This window comes from Argiope bruennichi, chromosome X1 (assembly GCF_947563725.1).
Source record: "Argiope bruennichi chromosome X1, qqArgBrue1.1, whole genome shotgun sequence".
Classification (NCBI taxonomy): Eukaryota; Metazoa; Arthropoda; class Arachnida; order Araneae; family Araneidae; genus Argiope; species Argiope bruennichi.
In genome coordinates, this window is record NC_079162.1 from 135,098,856 (window position 1) to 135,119,468 (window position 20,613).

Genomic DNA, 20,613 nt, shown 5'->3' on the forward strand with positions numbered 1-20,613 from the left:
AGAAATATAACGATTTTAATCAACGACGTGAAAACCTAAATATCCAATCTGCGTCATAATTATCTTGATATGAATAATAAAAAATTAAATTATTTTTTCACAGTAGAACCCAACTGCCAATAAAAAGCAAAGATTATGGTTCAAAATATGAGTAGAAGTTGTTTTGTGAAATAATGTAAAGCCCTGGAAAAAATTATAAGGGCGAGGAAGTATCTAATTAAATTAGGATTTATGCAAATTTGTCGGATTAGAAAGCAATTAAAATGCAAAGTATGCAAACGATTTGTTAATTATAAACACTTTAATTAAAATCTAAATTAAATTAATCGAACTAATAACCATATTAACTATTAATCGTATCCACTGATGGGAAGAAATATGAAGTGGTCGGTTTTTGCGGGATATGCAACTTTTCAGAGATCTGAGAAAACACGAAATAAAAAAAGCAACCTAACAACGCATTTAGAGTGATTTTAATCTTTCTCTGTGTTGTTGACAACGATCCCGAGGCAGAAACGATTGTCCGATGTAGTACGTGGGAAAATCTTTGGAATGAGTGGTGCAGCTATTTTCAGGTCTATCGATAGGTCTAAAACGGTAGTCAATAATTTTTTAAAAGATCCTTTAAAGTGTGGTAAATGCAGCCCCTAGGAAGACCAAGTGTACTTTCAAGGCGTCAAAAATCGGTCGTTTTTCGATGGAAAAAAAAAAAATGTTTTTTTAAAATAGTTCGTGATTTAAGCCTTCCATGTACCAGCCAAACTGTCTGGAATGTTTTAAGTTCCAATATGAGGGTGAAGTTCGTAAAATTACATCCTCGAATACCATTGACAAAGAAGCATAAATTAGCTTTCTTAGCATTTGCTAAAAAATGTGTTTCGCTTGAAGATAATTGAAAAGATTTAGTTTTTTCGGATGAGAAGAAAATTTTGATAGACCAAGCGGTTTTAAAGGTGTACTGACATGATATTAAAAAAAAAACCTTACTTTTCAAAGCGGCAATATGGAGGTGGATCAGTCAGGGCATAGGGAACCTTTACTGCAAATGGCATGTTACTATTTGTGGTAATTGATACTAAAATGAATGCTTCAAAGTATCAAGATATGTTGGGCGATACTTTGCTTTCCAATGCCTTACTAGTTATAAATCAGGAGACTGGACATTTCAGCTGGATAATACCAGCACCCATGCTATTCCTTCAACAAAAGCTTAGTTTGAAGCAAGAGAAGTCCGTCTATTTATTTGGCCATCCTGCAGTCAAGATTTAAACACAACGGAAAATATGTGGGGCATACTTACGCAATCTGTTTATATGGATATGCGACAGTTGCACGAGAAAGGCGAACTCATCAATGTGATCAGGCATGCATGGGACAATAATCAAAAATGAAACTGTATCTAGTCTTACTGCAACCATGATTGATCGATTGATAAAAATCATTGAAAAAAAAGACGAATTTGCAAAACTTTTTTTCAAATATCCTTGACTTTATATATATTTAGAAGATGAAGTATATATATATATATATATATATATATATATATATATATATATGGAGAGAGAGAGAGAGAGAGAATATATCTAATGAATATATCGAGATATATTTCATATTGGAGCACAGAAATTCCAAATTAAAAAATGCTTGGAAAAATTATGAAATTGAGGTAAGAGTTAATGCAACTTGTATCAGTTCATACTAAAAAATAACCCAAGGAATCCTCAGGAAAACTATACTATTCTTAGGAGTTCTGTTTTTGAATGTCAAACAAAGCTATATATAGCTCGTATCGTGCGAAAGTTTTAGTATTCCTGACATTAGGAAATGTTCGCAGCATTTTCCCAGCAATCCTGATTTTTCTCTGTCGATACTGCTTGGTTCAGTGGCGGCGGGGTGGTCGGTTGTAAGTCATGATTTGCCTCTTTCGTTGATTTTCCAAGTTTGGAAATGTGATCGAGGACAACATTTTCAATCATATGGCGATTTTAAACAAGCAGTCTGTAATTGGCTTCATCGAAAGGAAGCACAGCCAAGACCAAATTCGTTGATCTACCGACGAGAAAACTCGCACAATAAACAAAGCGATTGCATCAAAAAATAAGATACTCACCTTCACATGTAATTCACTTTTTGTATAGTTAATTATGTAACTATACAAAAAACTACTAAATCTACAAAAACTCTAAAATGTAAAAAAATATATGCTGCCGTAGTTCTGATATGCTCACATCCACTCAAAACATGAAAACATCCCGATAAGCAGAAAGCCAGAATTATTCCTTCCTTCAAAAAACTAAGTACTTTTTAAAATAATCTCAATAAAAACCTTTCAGAGTCAAAAAGGCTTTTCTTGCAACATGATAATTATAATGTTGTCTGGACATATTTTACTGACTTGCATATGTTGTCTTTTTATTTGATTTTTTACTATCGAATGAAAAGATGACGGTTTCTACAAACATTTTCTAGTTCATTGAATTCAACTGTGCAAATTGTTTACTTAGGTAAGAAGAGAGAAAACTGAACAAGGAAAAGCAGAATTTGTAACTGTCCAATCTATGGTTCAGCTCATTATTAGAATAATTAAATGAATTTCAGTGTTTCACTCATGTAACCAGAAGATTTGTTTCTACATACAAATTGTTCGGAAAGTGTGCTGCACCCTGGGGTTGATTCAGGTAACAGAGCACTTTTGGCTTCAAAGTTACGAGAGATTCTTTGAAACTTCATGCATATGCACATATTTCATGTAATCCAGAAGTCAGAAATAACTGAAATCTCAATAATTCATAAATGAACGAAGGGCATAAAATGCTGTTTGAGTAGGAAAAAATGGGAAATAAGTCGGATATTTTGTCATGGAAATAGAATTAATGAGTCGCATAATTTACAATCTAAAGCATCAGATGGTTCTTCATTTGATGGGATCGTGCATTCTACGGGATAAGATGTTGGGAGGAATAATGGTTTACGAATGTTCTTCCTTTCTTCAAGAGCACAGCTGTCAGACAACACATTTTTGTAAAGCAACAAAATTCACTTACCCCGTATTTTTGTAAGTCTTTTGTTCTTAATGTTTCTGACAAAACAAATGCGAGTCTTTACTATGACCAACGTCTTATACTATGTAGCACATTGCTTTGCCAGTTACAAGGGCATATGATAATAAGAATAGTTTTTTTTTTGCTATTCTTATTATGATCAAAAAAAAAAAAAAAGCAAAACAAACACCACCTCTGGATTTCTATACCTGCTTCGCTCTCATTTTTTTGTGAATTTATCTTCCTGTATTCATTCTTTTGCAATTTATTGAAATTTAAAGTTTTGCTGACTATATATACAAATAACAAAATAATAATTTGGAATAATTTTAGTATTCAATTAAAAATAATCTATGTTATAATTTATTTCAACCAGACATTTCTAATAGTCTCTCCTAAATACATTTAAAAATGAGTTTGATTTCACGAATTAAATAGCATAAAAAGTAATTAGAGCAAGGCTGACGAAATATTTTCTATCATTGTATACAGATGAGGAAAAATAAGATCTTTTTCATATCAAATATATAGAAAATTCAAAATGAAATGGAACGAAATTCAATTGTGATAATGAGGAAGAAGTGTTCGTGATATTTTTAGTCTTCCTTCAATCTTGGAATATCGTGATCAGTGCTGTTATTTCAATTAAAAATTGTTTATTAATGTATGAGTGGATCCATTAGTAAGCTTCAATAGAGGAAAAAGCAAAGAAATCAAAGGACTTGATAGATGGAAGATTTAATATATAAATTTTTGAAAAAAAAGTCACCTTTTAAAGCCATTTATATCAGCAAATTCAAAAAGCTCCAATTATTTATTAAATTTTCAATCTTTTTTTTATTATTTAGCCCTTTTTGAATTTATGAGCAGTATAATCACTTATTCAAACTGTTTTCTATTATTTTTTTACTCCAACACTGCTATGAATTGCGTTCATTCACTTAATGTCAACATCACAGGACGGCACATTGTCGCATGCCATGGAGTAAAAAATATATATAAAAAACTGTGCAATCAAAATAAAAAAACACATTAAAAATTGAAACAACATATACATAAATATAAACAAACAAGGCCAGTTTCTACCTTGGTTTTCTATACGAGCACCAACCCTAGTTTCTGATTTAAAGAGATTTCAGGAAATTGTTAAATTCCTTTAGAGTCTAATGAAATTTCTAAAAAATAATGGTTGTGTTTTTGACCTTCAAGGTTGTGAAAGGCGAACTGGGACCAAGTTTTCAAGGAAAAAAATCAAATCGAATGAATAATCTCCAAATACGAAGAGAGATATCTGAAATATAGCATTTATCAAGCGTTTCTTAGTTCACGGGAGTTGATGCGAATTTTTTTTTTATCTACGTAATAGTATAAATAATATGCTAATTGCTGACATGAATCTTTGCATCAGTAATAATTGCTAACAGGCATCTTTGAGACCCATAGCAGATTGAGTGTTTCCTCTTCTTGAAATATGAAATAACTAATCCCAGAATAATTTTTAAACTAACGTTCAATATTTACATTTAACTTCCTCCTATACGAAGTATGGAAGAAGAAAGTACCGCAATTGTTAGAAATTTGATTTTAATGAAACTTTGCATTTCAAGCTTTCTTCAGTCTCTCCTGTCTTATGTGAATACGATAAGTAAAAAAAAGTAGAAATGGGCTATGGATTTCATCCCAAAATTGCAAATTCTTATCAAATTTTGGATAAAGGATATATTGTCTATCAATCCTGGTGTCTGAACATGATAAGTGGATATGGTAAGGATAGGAAATTTGGTTTTATCACCAGATTTATATAAAATTTTGGAATCAACCCCTAGAAGGGTTGATTATGTGTGCATGAGAATGCATAACTCTAAAACGCACTGAACTATATGAATTTCGATATGAAATCTATGTGTACCAAACTTATAGATTTGGATTAAGTTCATCATAGTGATATTGTCTGTCTATTGATATTGAACACGATAACATAAAAACGTAACAAGCTACACAAATGAACTTGAGTACATGGTGCTTACATCAAAATGATAGATCAGTGTCAAGTTATAGATGCATAAAGTGACCCGGATTAAAAATACATACTTAATTTTCTTTACTATAGAACGAACAGAAAACGTGTCATGTTATAGCAAGTATATAGAAAGTCAGGAAGAAAAATTCTAACGCCGTTGGTCGTAACGCCGTTCTTAAATTTGCCAACAGATAGCCAAATATAAGACACTCATTCGCTTTTAGTATTAGTTGAATAACTGCTGAGTGGGCATTTAATAGGGATGATTATTTCCAGTACAAGGCATCATAATGGCAAAAAGATTAAAAAAATGAATTTTAAAAGATCGTTCTGAAAATCTTAAATGAAATTTTTTTAACGTGATCAGGAAATTTAATACATTATGATATTAATTACTTAAAAATAGCTTAAATAAGAAACCAGAGTAATTATTTCCTTGAAAATTTTGATGCCTAAATTAATGAAAGAAAACCAAATAATAAAACAATGATGAAAAAATTTTTATACATAACTTTTTATTTTTTGAAAAATGAAATACCGATAACTTGGAATGGACTATCCAACACGTCGAAATATTTATCTTTGCTCTTTGAAAATAGGAAGAATACTTTTGTTCAAATTATTTTTCGCGAACTTCAGAAAGAGATAACCAGTTCAGGTGGATATCGAGGCTATAAAATTTCATCTCCATGTATACCATGAGAGCTATGAGTCATCGTTTAGAGTTAATCGATATATTGTTCTTTTTTTTTTTTTTAAAGAGATTTGGAGATGCCACAAATACTCTCACTGCCCATAAATATTTGAAAAGAAACTTGACTAGCTTTCCCTTTCACATGGGGACTTTTGGTTATCAAATCTCAGAAACATGATCATAGTTCGAATTGGTTTCTATGTTGTAAAATCAACTATATTGTATCTATTCTCCACTTAAATTATCACAACAATAGAATTTTTAAGAAACTGGAAAATAAGAATTTAAAAATTTATTTCTTCCCTAAATAAATAAAAAAAAAAAAAAATCCTGAATTTTGCACACTTTGGAAATGGCGTCCAGTCACTTGCCCTGCCTGCTCCACTCTAGTTACTCCACTGGATACACGTCACAAGTTTTGTATCGGGAGGGTTATGACTGCATTTTAAATTCACAAACTCAAGTATTTATGATAAATTTTGATTTGATGGATAAGTCGAAGAGCTTTGATTATGGAAAAAGAATAAAAATTTTCGAATTCGGTTAAAGTGAAATTAATTAAATCGTCCATAGGTCTCCAAAATTAAATCACTTTACATTATCCACTCGGATGCATTGCATGAAAGCAGTAATGGGTAAATTAGATATAGAAGTTGGTGTTGAATCTTTAGGCTTGGAACATAAATGCGAGTTTTAATCGGTGAACATGGATGGAAAGTGCATACATCCATTTTACCAGCTGTCCAACTGAGCAATCAAAATTCTGCATTGATTGTCTTTTAAAGGAAAAAAATCCAATTAAAAGCGGTTTTGCACTGGTCGTTAGTGATTGAAAGTCACGATACAAGTTCTCCAATTGACGAGTATATGATACGATATGATTACTCTTCAAATTTAAAGTCACGATACAAGTTCTCCAATTGACGAGTATATGATACGATATGATTACTCTTGTGTGTAGATTAGAGATCCATGTTATATTAAATGATTTAGCTTTGAAAATGATGGAGAAATTCTGAATGATATGAAATACGTGAGCATGTGTATAGAAAAAAAGGCCTGCGCTATTTTTAAAATCCATTCAAGTGCGTTTTGTTGCTAACTTCAACACTTACGTTTCGGTAATCCGTTCTGCCGCAGAAATGCCATTGAACGTGGCACCGAAGGCTTCATTGAGTGCCATTGAATGTGGCTTCGAAGAGTGTTCATTTTGTAGATAAGTTAAATATTTGAGACTGAAAGTTTGAATGCCGTCTTCACTATTAAACACACTATTGGATAGCGATTTTTGTCTACTAGTTCAAAGTGTGTCCACATCGAAACCGCTTTGCGCGTTTATTTTATGGAGTAAAACAAACGGAGAGCGAAATAAAAGGATGGTGATCACCGTCAGTGTGTAAGACGTGCGTACATACAAACAGACAAACAAACAAAAATCCCGTAATATCGTGGATTGGGCTACCAAGCTGTATCGCGCTGACGCCGGCTAGAGGTGGCGCTCGTGCACATAGATCATTCATTCTATATCCGGCGATCGTTCTCAGAGGTAATCAAATTGATGCCATTTATACCTGGGGATTGTAAAGAAAGGGTAAAAAAAAAAAAAAAAAAAAAAAAGGCTATATGAATAAGTTTGATTGGTTGTTGTTCCTGACTGGGCAGAATCAGATACAGAAAATGGAAGAAAAATTGGCCTGTTCTTTTTTATTACTTATTAATTAAATCGGTTACATATTATCATTATTTATAATATACATTGCGTTCCAAAATAATGAGACAAGAGCTTATTTCTTTAACTATTGCAATTAAACATATATTTCATGTTGCAAAGTTTCATCAAAGAAGGCACCCAAATGTATGAAAAAACTTTGGTACCTGTAGGGATTGAGAATAAAAAGTTACAGGAATTAAATTTTTACACGGCCTGCATAGCTAAAAAAAATGTCATGAGTAAAATGATTTTTTTTCACTCATCTATAAGCACACAACGTTTTGGTTTTTCTATCTGTAAAATTTGCTCAGATGTTAAAAGACAAATTTATTAACTTATACCATCTTTCCACACCTCAGATTGATATTAGCTCGAGTCTTTCTGTGTGTTTTCAGGAATGATATTTACATCATAAAAAGTTTTAAAAGGATAGCATTTTCATAATGATGCTTTTATTAACTTTCATTGAATTTTGAAAACTGATCGAATGATACATTAATTGAAGTGCTTAAGAGGCATGTTCAAATTGAATACCATTGACACCCAAACAAAATTGCATTCTTTTAACAACACCTGCATACACGCGATTCAGGTCACGGCATCAAGACAGGCTTTTGAATCCGTTGGCAAAGATTTTCTGCGTCTATCTATATGAGATGTGTCATACACAGAAATATGCAAGCATCTCCATTAAAAAAAAAAAAAAAAAAAAAAAAAAACATATGACTACGAGGCAGATGATGTAAGAGGGAATTCAATGGATCTTTGTAAGCTAATTTATCTATCAAGGAATTCAACATCCAACCATCGTTTTAAGGCTGACATATGGTGAGAAGGAACACTATTTAGTTCATCCATAAAGCATAAGGGTCATCATTAGCATAAGGGTTACCTGAAAAGTAAACAAAACAAAAAGTGAATTTTTATTTTACTTGGATAACGCTTCATCTTGCCAGGGAAGTAAGAGTGAAGTAATTTGCAATCTCTAAACCATTCTGCTAGTACATTTTCTGAAAGGATGCTGGAAGCTCGGAAAACGATGTTAATATATTTCTGCTACTAGGTCAGCATTACTATTACTTGCAATGTAAATGATCAACATTTCAAAGCATTTGATTTTATTGAGATATGTCATTCTTTTAGAAAGTTTAATATTACATATGCAATTACAAGCAAAGAATTTTCTTTTTCGGTCTTTTACTACTTCCCCAAAATATCTTAAATGCCTCAAATTTTAATTAAATGAATGCTTGTATTAAACTTTGAATATAATAAATGTTTCCATATCAACTTGCGGTAAGCCTCCTAAATTTAAAATAGGCACATCTTCACACATTTTGTAGATGGAAGGACGAAATTTAGTATGTGCATGGATGAAACACGTTTTACTCACACCTTGACACTATGGAAGTAGTATAAAAATTTAATTAAAAAAAATTATTAATATCAATAATGTCAAAATGTTTATATAAAATTCTTATCTTATTTCTTATCTGTTTATATAAAATTAATGGAAAAATAACAAATGGTGTTTCAACTATGAATTTTTTAAATGAAAACAAATTTTTAAAAGTAATTTTTCTTGCTGATAACATGCGGATTTGATGATATGGAGGTCATAAATTACTGAAAACGTAGTTTAGAACCCATATTTGCAAAAATATTAAAACTTGTAGAAAAATAAAAGCTTGAAAATTTAAGGATTTTTATATTCCATATTGTGATATAAGCATGTAGTGTGAGAACTGGGGAGTTTTAAAGATATTCCAGAAAAACTAAAATAGGAACCAGAACACATCGCTGCAACATCAGTACCGATGTTGGCAGATAGCGTTTTCAAATTCGAAAGATACTTGATGCCACACAGGAAGATGCACACTTTTCTGCTAAAGTTTTATTCTCAGGTGAAGCCTGTTTACGAGAGATGGTGTTTTCAACACGCGCAATGCGAATATTTGATCATTCGAAAATCCCCACATCACTATCTCGTCGAACGTACAACACGTTTGATATCAACGTCTGGGTAGAGTCCTCTATTTGGACCGTGTCTTCTATCCTAACGCCTCAACGGCACAAAGTACCTTGTTTTCTTGTAGCACGCTCCTCCAGATTTACTGCAGGGAGCACCGACAATTGTACGCCAGAACCTTTTTTAGTTAATGTATGATTGAGCACCAGCACATTTTAGTTACATTCGTGAAATCTGACTTGTTTGCGAATGAAGTTTAACGACCATCAATTTTGCAATGCTCATTAATGAAAACTTGATCACTGCTTTTATTTTTCTCGAACGCATGAAAAATTTACATACGAGAAGGCGTCTTCTCCATTACCTTGTTCTTAATCCTTTCATTCATAGGGCGATTGTCTTCGCCAGACTCATTGTCTTTTCGGCGTCTGTTTTTGCGAAATTCACTGACTGAATAAATAGTACGTAAGACCCTATGTTTTCTGGTAATTTTTCATCTACTTAATGCCTATTATCCTTGCTCTGAATTTGTCTTCCGAATTTGACAACGCTCTCTGCGAACATCGGTACTGATGTTGAAGCGATGTTTTCTGGTTCCCAATTTAGTTTTTCTTTAATATTTTTAAAACTCCCCATTTCTCACACTACACGCTTTTATCAAATTATAGAATATAAAATTCCTTACATTTTCAAGCTTTTATTTTTCTTCAAATTTTAATATTTTTGTAAATATGGGTTCTAAACTACTTTTTCGTTTTCAGTAATTTATGACCCCCTATATCATCAGATCCGCATGTTACCAACATGAAAAAAAAAACTTTTAAGAATGTGCTTTCATTAAAAAAAATTCATAGTCGAGACACCATTTTTTAATTTTTTATTAATTTTTTACAGTTTTCAACAGTTCTCCGAATTTCTATATTTTTGCGATTTACACCTACAAAACGTTGTTTGGGATCCCAAATTGTATGGTGATTCTTTATCCTCTTGATGCCTACAATCACCTCCTCTGTATTGTCGGTCGAATTCGGCAAAACCCTGAATATATATATCTTCCGAAAAGCGATGCGTACAATCAAATAAGTTGTCCAATAAAGATTCTGCGCAAAAATATTTTCACCCACAATTTTTCTTTCACAATTACAAATAGAAATATTATAAGCTTATTTGCAAAATTTGAGGTAATCTCAAAAGGTTATGACGAAATCTCTCTAGTTGTTGAGGTTGGGAATCAACAATGTTTTATTTTATAACATTTTTTGAAACTGGACCGCGCTATTGGTGGGACCGCGTATTATTGATAATATATCTTGGGGCCATTAGCTTTCATTTAAAATAAAAACTGATGAAATCGGATCAGTGTTTGGAGTTTGGGGAACCGGTGTTTTTGATTATACTAATTAAATTCAAATCTATCGATAATTCATGTTTTTCATATATATTTTTCTTAAAATTATAGGAATAAAATAACAAAGTTTGGATAATTCACTTTAAAATATTATTTTTCGAATCTTAAAGCTATTGCACCAAATTAATAGGTCACTTAAAAAGGTTAAAATTAATATTCATGACGAATTCGAACGATTTATTTGAATCTGACGTGTTAAAATGAAAATCCTATTTATTCAAAAATTTGAATTCAGAAAAACGGAATATGTAAGCAAGAAATACAACAAAAGACAGCGGTAATACTCATCTTAAAAATACCAGTAAATATATATTCATAATATTTTACAATATTAGTAAATAATACAAATAATACAATTAATTATTATTATTATTATATAATTATTATTATTATATACAATAAAATAATTTAATTATTTAATAAAGATCGTGTTTAGCACTTTGATCTTTAAAAGTTGGCATTAAAACATGAAAATAAATGGTAAAATTCGCATCTATTATATTCAATTAAAAGAAAGAGAATTTTTTTAATTATTTGAATGCATTGTATAAAAATAAAATTTTTGAAGAAATTAAAAATTATTTTTAAGGATAAAAGGCACAAAACTAAAGAAAACAATTTTGAAATCCAAACAGTTTCTTTACTTCGACTTCGGATCTCCGAAAGGAAATTCGAACTGTATCTTAATACCAAGTGAATAAGTAATTCAAGGACCAGATAAAAATTAGAATTCAAAAGGATCGAATTATCCAATGCAAATGAAAACCTCTAATAAAATAAAAATAAAATGATACATTAACTCAAATTGAGCTAATCCGCTGCAAAAACTTTTGAAATAAACCAGACTACTAAACACACATGTGTCCAACATACAACTGATTTTCAAATACTTATGGAAAGAAGATTTTTTGGGAGGGGTTACGTTGTGCTTCAATTCTAGTAGCGAATACTGCCGTTTTTCAAATATTTTTGAAATTTGAAACTACCGCTTCAGACTAAAGATGATCTAACAGAAAATGAAATGGAAACAAAGGCTATGAAAGGTTTCAAACAATACCTAATCGACTCAAAAGTATTAGGGGAAAATGAGAGATATCGGAAAGGCGTGATTCCCCTTTTCAGACACAACAGTCTGAAATAGGTAAAGGAGTGAAATATATCAATAAGATTTATATACTGAAATGGAAATTCATAATTCATCGTAATAATTGAAATACTGTAAGAAAAAATCACCTATAAATGAATTTCAGGAATTAAAAAAAAATTAAATGTTATTTCTATAAGAATATAATAATCATCCCTAGCTCATGCTTAATACGCTTGCATAGCATGGCCAGATGCGAATTCATTCCTTCGTTAATTAATCGAACAATTAAAAATCGCATATATAAGCATTGCGCATTCTGCCACACAACTATTCAGTTGGTGAAAGAATCGCATGTGCGCTTTATCTTTATACACAATTATATTTAAACAAATCAAAACAGAAAAAAATTCTTGCTCAATAAAAGATGTTGCAAGTGGCAGCAATTTAAAACGAATGTTTACAGAACTGAATGCGTGAAGAGAATAAAAAAAAAAATGACTCAGTGTTGAATGAAGATATAAATTATTCAAACGATTCTAATTTTGTTCGGACGTGATACAATTAAAATATAAGCAAAACGAATGCTTGTCATTAGAAATTATTAGGGTGAGAAAAAGCAAAATTAAGTGTCACTTATATTAATTAAGATATTAATTTATCATGAAACAAAATTTTGAATGAACTCAAAGTTCTATTATGATTTCCGCGCAAATAAAGTAAATAAATTCGAATATTAATGCGTTTTGGAGAGTTTCATGGGAATAAGAAATACGAAAAAAAGACCTAAGTATAATTTTCATTTTAATTGGTCAAGGGATGTTTCTGATTTCCCATACATGCATGGGATGCTTATTAAGGAGGTAAGATAAAATAAATGCATCGCTCCTGTCACTCCATTTGTCAGACCTGAACTTCCATTGGAAATAGTAAATCTAGATGATAAGAAGATGAACTTTCTAACTAGTGCTGCATCTAGTGGTGGGCGTAAATTCATTCCTTTTTTAAATAATCAAATGTTTAGATGGCCTTAAGCAATACATCCTCAGTCATTCCACGCAAAAACGACATGCGGTGCGCTTTGCAGATATTTTCTCGAACTCATATCCCTAGTATTCCTAGATAGTGATTAAAATATTAATTTTGAATTTTATTTGACTAAAAAATTCTCTAAGAGAATTGGGTACATCCCAAATTTTCGTTAAGTACTAAATATCACTATTGGAGTATTTATTACCTTTTAAATTATCATTATACTTACCGTCTTTGGCGACCAGCCGGTTCGCCAATGTTAATGCACGCTAAAAGTTTTAATTAAATTTTTTATACAAAAAAATGGAACATCTCTGTAATTTTGTATTTATTATTGTATCTTCACATATCTGGCGTCGATAGAAATGACTCAAGAGGACAGGTTTGTTGAGATACACAAACTGATTTATCGAGTTAATTAACAACTATCTCAAAATATTTCCATTAAGATTATCAAATTTTTTACTGAATTGATTTGTCGTAATGAAAATAACTCCTCAATAAAACTTTATGAAATTCTGCTGATAATTTAACGAGTTATGGGTTTTTGAAAAATGACGCTTCCAATGTTAAATGATTCTTACGAACATTTGGCAATATCTCGAAAACTATTATATAATATCCGCCTTTGCGACCATCTAGTTCGCCAATCATAATGCTAGTTAAAATTTTCAATTAAATATTTTATGTAATTTGTCTTTTAATAGCTACTTATCAAGAATTTTTAAGCAAGTTTTGATAGTCACATAATTCATTCATACTATTATAAAGGCCTGAAGCCATAATATACTATGTATCTCTCTAAATTTTTGTCAGCTCCCATAAAACTTCAACTTTAAATTGGAAAATGGTAATGATTAAACTGCAATTAATATAAAAAAACATTTTTTACCGAAACAGCATTTAAATCTTATGTGCACTACAGAATAATTTTCATACTATATATAATATCTCAAGAATTATTGAACAAAACTTTCTTTGACTCATCAAAAAATATAGTTTTTAATTTTAATTTCAAAAGGATTTAAATGACGGCTATAATAATATTTTTTTTCTCGGTCTACTAAATATACCTCAAAAATTATGAAGTGGGAATTTTATACATTCCTTTGGTTCTAAGGAATCATATTCTGCGAAATATTCTTGATACTTCAACTTTTAAATGAAAAAATGAACGTTTCTATCTTCTGCTATCAAATTTGATAGTTTTATGAAGTTTTGAATAGAATAGTTAAGAGCAATCATCATTTTCATAATCTTAGGTGAATCAGTCTTGAGAAACCCAGAGCGTTGATTGGGGTATCGAAGACGGTGGATGAAGTGATCTAAAATCATCCATATTTATTGAACAGTGATATTCAAATTTTCATAAATCAATCAGTTTTAGTGACTGATTTAATTCATTGGAGTGCAACTCTTTGTTTCAAAATATTAGTGTCTCAAGAATATCTTGTTAAATATGATTCACAGAGCAGATGATCTGGATAAAAGTTAAACATTCGTAATTTATTTGGGCATTTTTGGCTCAAGTTACATAAATTATAATTATTTACTTCATTTAGATCATTCTAACACATGTATTTCTATTATTAAAGGTTCACAAATTAGCCGCTGTGTCCTGAATTGAAAGGATATAGTATATTAAATCATGTATGCCTTAAATAAAGCTGATTTATTGAATTAATAATGTAGGTATTGCAAGAGATCATAGAAAGCTTTGTGTTGCATTTACTTTGTAGAAAATATTACAGACACGTGCTGAAAATGATCCTTTTCTAGGTTTGCAGTAATATTTAACTTCTTTTTTATTTTGAGCTTTCGTCGATGTGATAAAAACTAATTCTTCCCATGCACTCTTGCAGGTGAAATTTTATTTTTATTTTATGCGAAATAAATTGTTGAAAAATGGGGTTAAAATATTTTTTATACATTTCATTAAAAAAAGGAATCTAGTTTATTGGTTAAAAGATTGATATCATTGAAAAGATCATTTTTTGAATTTTAACTTGATGTAAAAATCATTTTTGTGCGATAATATTTTCGGAAGTTATCGCGAAAAAACGCCGAAATATCACATAATTTTTAACTAATTAAAATTTTAATGAAAATTTAAAAAAAAAATCGCTTCGAAGTGCACATTTCCGACCTCCAAGGTAGCCAATCTGCCAAATTTGATAGCTGCAGGTCAAACGGTTTGGCATGTAGAGTGCACATAATTTTTATATAAATATAGATATAGATGGCAGAGATGTACCTTTGAAGATTGTGAAATTTTCATGGTCAGGTGAAATACACATACTAGATTGATTCTAAACTGTTCGAGTCATCTTTGAGGAAAATTGTGATTTTGGACAGATGAACTTAACTTCCAACATAATGGATATCAATTTTCCTATTCTATGTGAGAAAGTAGATTTCAGTGATTTAAACGAAGAACAGAGAAAGAATTGTCTAAAATATTGCTTAGATATAATGAATCTTTTTACTGATTAGGTGAAATTCGGTAAAGCGTCATCATATATGAGTACAGATTAATACAAAGAGGAAAAAACTTTTAGTTTATCATATTTCTGAAACTTTATGGAGTGAAGTGGATGAACAAATAGATGAAATTTTAACTCTCGGAATAATTTAGGAGAAACAACGAACATTTCAGTTACGTTTCAAAGACTGATCAATAAAGTCTTGAAGTAGTAAAGACATTTTTCGCTTGTATATATTGGTGATACTAATGTTTGTCGAAAATATGGAAGGAACATATGCTTCATCTGGTGGTCGTTTTATGCAAACTCAGAGAATTTAGAATATAGAAATATCTATATTCTAACGAAGTGCTCGTTTGTGATATCTAAAAAAAATATTTTGGCCATTTTATTTTTTTAGGGTGAACTCCATTCTGAGCCGTAGAAGATCAATGCCACTAAATATTTATTTCAGCTCAAAACCAAAAAAGAGTTCTCGAGAGTGTGTGGAGAAATGAATGATTCCTCCACTTAAAATGTTCAGAGCTTCAAGAAACGACGCAACGGCATTCGATACAGTTTCTAGAAAATCGGATGCAATCTTTCTGCAAAGAAGGCCAGATAAATCTGTCTTTTATTAATTTAGTCGTGGTTTTACCTCCAGGAGGAGATAGGCAATGAATGCTATCGAAATTTTTTTTCTGAAAGTTTCTGGAACGGAAGGGCGTATAGTGCCTGTTGAAACATCGCACATTAACTTTGGTCCATAGGCAAGTTCAATAGGTTTCAGTTACAATCCTGAACCACTTTCTATTAAAGACTTAAGACTATTATCGACCTATTGTTCTCTAGCCATAGTTTCATAATCGATTTTAGTTGGCAAAATAATTTCAGCTACACGAGAAAACGCATCAGCTACTGCATTGGAATCACCTGAAACGTACTGAATATCAGTCGAAAACTGAGCCAAAAATTCTAGTTGTCTAGTTTGACAGGAAGAAAATGTGTCTGTTTTTTGGCAGAAGGTAAAAGTTAGTGGTTTGTGATCACAGTAAATTGTGAACTGTCTACCTTCAAGAAATTGTCGAACATGACGAACAGCACAATAGACTGCAAGTAATTCTCGGTCATAGATACTATAATTTTTTTTCAGTTGGAGTTAACTTACGAGAAAAAAATGCAAGTGGTTGTGGCTTGTTATCGACATGTTGGTTCAGTACAGCACCTATAGCAAAATCCGATACATCAGTCATAAGAGACATCTTCGCATCGTCTTTTGGTTGTGCAAGTAAAGCAGCATTAGCTAGCATTTTTTTACATGCTTCAAATGAATCAAGTATATCTGGTGTCCAATCTATTGGGGTTTTATCTCGTTTTTTATTACTTTTAACTAAGTTATAAGGTGGAGCTTATAAATGTGCAGCTCGAGCGAGAAAGCGATGATCAAAATTAATCATTGCTCGGAAACAACGTAAATAGTAAACAGACTTAGGCAATGGGAATTCGGAAACAGCTTTAACTTTTTCGGGCAAAGGAGAGATACCTTCCTTGCTAACTAAATGTCCAATAAATGGTCATTCTGTTTTACCAAAGAGGCATTTTTGAATATTTAAAATAACATGATATTGATCAAGTCGTTGGAAAATTTGTCGCAAATCACACAAATGTGTGGGGAAATCTTTAGAGGCAACAAGAATATCGTCCAGGTAAACATAGCAATTTAAGCCGCGCAACACTTCATCCATAAACCGTTGAAATGTTTGACCTGCATTCTTAAGACCGAAAGGCATGCGATTGAATTCAAATAGTCCTATTGGTGTGGTAACAGCAGTTTTTTCGATAAGCGATTGGTTAACTGGTACCTGATTATAAGCTTTAACCAAATCTAGTTTAGAAAAAATTGTTTTGCCATTTAATTCCATAGAAAAATCTTGGATATGAGGCAGTGGATATTTATCAGAAATTGTAACTGCATTTAATCTGCGGAAATCAGCACAGATGTGCCAAGTGCCGTCCTTTTTCTTAACAAGATGTATGGGATTAGCCCATGGGCTTTTAGAAGGACCTATGATACCTTGTTCTAATAAAGACTGGAGTTCAACTTTGAGTGCTTTTAATTTCTCTGGTGTGAGTCGCCTCGGTTTACTGAACACCGGAGGTCCTTTAGTGAGTATACAATGATTCGTAGGATGATTTACTGATATAAGATTGAGAGCCGGTTTAATTATGTTAGGAAATTCAGAAAGTAATTGATGGTAAGGCGAATTACCCAAAATCGTTGTTAAGCCAATTGATGGACTATTACAAGTCTTACCATTCACTTTAAGGGAAGTTACCCTGTCAATTTATCTACGATTTTTGATATCGATTAGTGATTCAAATCTTTCGAAAAAATCCGCACCCAGTATAGGCCGAGAGACATCTGCAATTATAAAATTCCAGGAAAATAATCGTCTTAAGCCAAGGTCTAACGTTAAATGTTTAGTGCTGTAAGTTCTAATAATTGAAAAATTTGCAGCATACAGAACGAAGTTCATGTCTGGTACACGTTTAGTTAAATTCGCGTGAGAAACTGGAAAAACAAAACAAGCCGCGCCGCTATCTATTAAAAATTTAAGTTTGGATTTGCGATCGTAAACAAATAAGCGGCTTAATTCATTGCAATCGTCAGTAGCCGCTACATACGACGATTTTTTAAGTTTTCCGAATATGAACATGGTTCCACACATTTTGTAGCTTTATCACCATTACGTGTTTGATATCAATATTTCCTAGTATTATTGTTTGTAAGAGAACGCGATCGGGAACGAGATTTTGAGGTTCTATTTGTGTTATTACTGCGCAGTAAATGAGTAGACATTCGTTGAATTTGTTTTGATAACTCCTTGATTTTTGTTTCTAGTGACTTTAAAGAAGTATTTGTTGTCAATGCACTAACCACTGCAGTATTAGTAGTTGTTTCATTAATTTTATCACCAATTTGTGCTAATTTTTCTAAATCATCATCATAAACTGATAATACCTGTTGCATTGTAACAGGTAAACGTTGCAAGAAATGTGTTTTTAAAACATCACCATTAATGCGACCGTTATTTAATTCCTTCATTTGCATTAAGAGTTGTGAAGGGGTTTTATCTTCTAGTTGAAGATCTTGTAAGAGAGCTTTAAGTTTTGCATTTTCAGAGTCAGCATATTGTTTAGTAATTTTATCTTTCAGAATTGTGTATGGAGCGTCAGGAGGAGGGGAAAGAATTAGATTACCTACGTAAGCTAATACGTCGCAATCCAAGACAAAAATTACACAAAGAAATTTAGTGACTTCCGAAACAATTCCCGATGTGATAAATTGCGATTCTAATTGCAAAAACCACAATTCAGGATTACTTTTCCAAAACGAAGAAGCTTTAAATGTAACACGAGCCAACTCAGCAGATGCGTCCACTTGAGTTTCGGCATCCATTTTGAATACTAGAGAGCAGGAGTACGATCAAGTGCGAAAGTCAAAAATGATTCGGGAAGAAACATATCTCTCATTTGAAATTGATGTATTTCGTTTCCGCTGATGAAGCTGAACAGTGTTGATGTTAGGGTCACCACTTGTGGGGAAATGAATGATTCCTCTACTTAAAATGTTCAGAGCTTCAAAAAATGCCGTTGCGTCGTTTCTTGAAGCTCTGAACATTTTAAGTGGAGGAATCATTCATTTCCCCACAAGTGCTTGTGTTATGCAACTCAGTCGGGAGAACATTCTTATTTACTCGGAACTTGCATATCTTCTCACGAAACTGACAAAGAAGAGAATTTCGGATAATATTTGTTGAGCTTGTCACAAATAATCGATCGAAAAGAAGCTCTTTTCCTATATACACCAAAGCTTGATTGACCATCTATTGTCCATTCGGATGCTTCCTAAATGGAAATAACCGCATGTCTTTCGCAAAGATTTGATGAAAAAATTTATCCTATAGCTTATACTAGATAAAAATAAACAACAACAACAACAAAAAAAAAAAGCCAACAGTCATGGACAACTATTGAGAGGAAGGAAGTCGCCATCGCGTGAGGTCTTATAAATTTTAAAATTTGGATTATGTTTCTTAAATAGTTTAACATTGGCCATAATCCATTGCCCTTCTTAGCAAAAAAAAAAAAAAAAAAAAAAAAAAAAAAAAAAAATGCTTCGCAATCTGAAAGTTTTCAACATTTATTATTTGTTTTATAACAATATAATATAACAAACACACTTCTTCCTGGGGTTAAAATGCTATATGCACTCTCACGTTTAAGGAAATGTAGATTTGAAAAATATAGGTTTTTGTAATCAATTTAGTGCTATCAGTTATGTCATTTATGATTTGCATTTATAATGTAGAGTAATTAGATTCTATACTTAAAATTTGGATAACGATCATTTTATTTTTTAAGCTTATGATTATAATATTCTGAGATGATCTAAATAATCTAATTAAATAAGATAGTTGATGAGATAAATTTAATTTACAGTTCTGAGATAAGATAAATTACGATCTTTGAATAGATAAGAATGTTTAAATTTTCATGTTTGGTGTACAAGGTTTTCTGTTCATTTTTAAAATCAGATTTGTTTACTTATATTATTTTTGTTTGTCCTTTTACATGTTCAATGACAATTTTGTTAATGTGATGCTATATGCATACATATCTATTGATCCTCAGTGTCCGATTGAACATCTGATGATGTTCATCTTATATGATTCTTCTATTTTTGTTAATACTTGATGTGCATTCCACTAAACTCATTTAATGAAAATTTCTGTTGAGCACAAGAATTTAAGATTTGGAAAAGTAACACAGTTTCCTAAATTTAAAAAAAAATTACAAAAAACAGATCCAATTGTAAATTTAGAATCTATAAAATACGTTTTAATATTCCAAATATTAAGCATAAAATGTATTGAGAGAGTTAAATTTGAATTTACCTTTCTTTTCAGTACGAAACGCATTCAGCAAATTAGATAAAACCGGATTATAAGCTACTTAATTAATTACATTTAGTGCTGTCTTACTCCATTCTTTATTATCTTATGTAATTAGATTATTTTAAAAGAATCCAATTTCGGAACGAGCCTCTACAAAGAAAAAGAAACTCACTAGAAGCATAAATCCTTCTTTTATATTCTAGCCATTTTAAAACGATTGGAAAGAATGAAGTT

The 20,613-nt window shown here is 31.4% G+C and overlaps 1 protein-coding gene across 2 annotated transcripts in view; it reads right to left on the reverse strand.

Annotated features, from left to right (window-relative positions):
- The window catches only part of LOC129959051 (heat shock 70 kDa protein 12A-like), a 96,370-nt gene that overhangs the window by 47,876 nt on the left and 27,881 nt on the right, over positions 1–20,613 (reverse strand). The gene's annotated exons all lie outside the window — the stretch shown is intronic.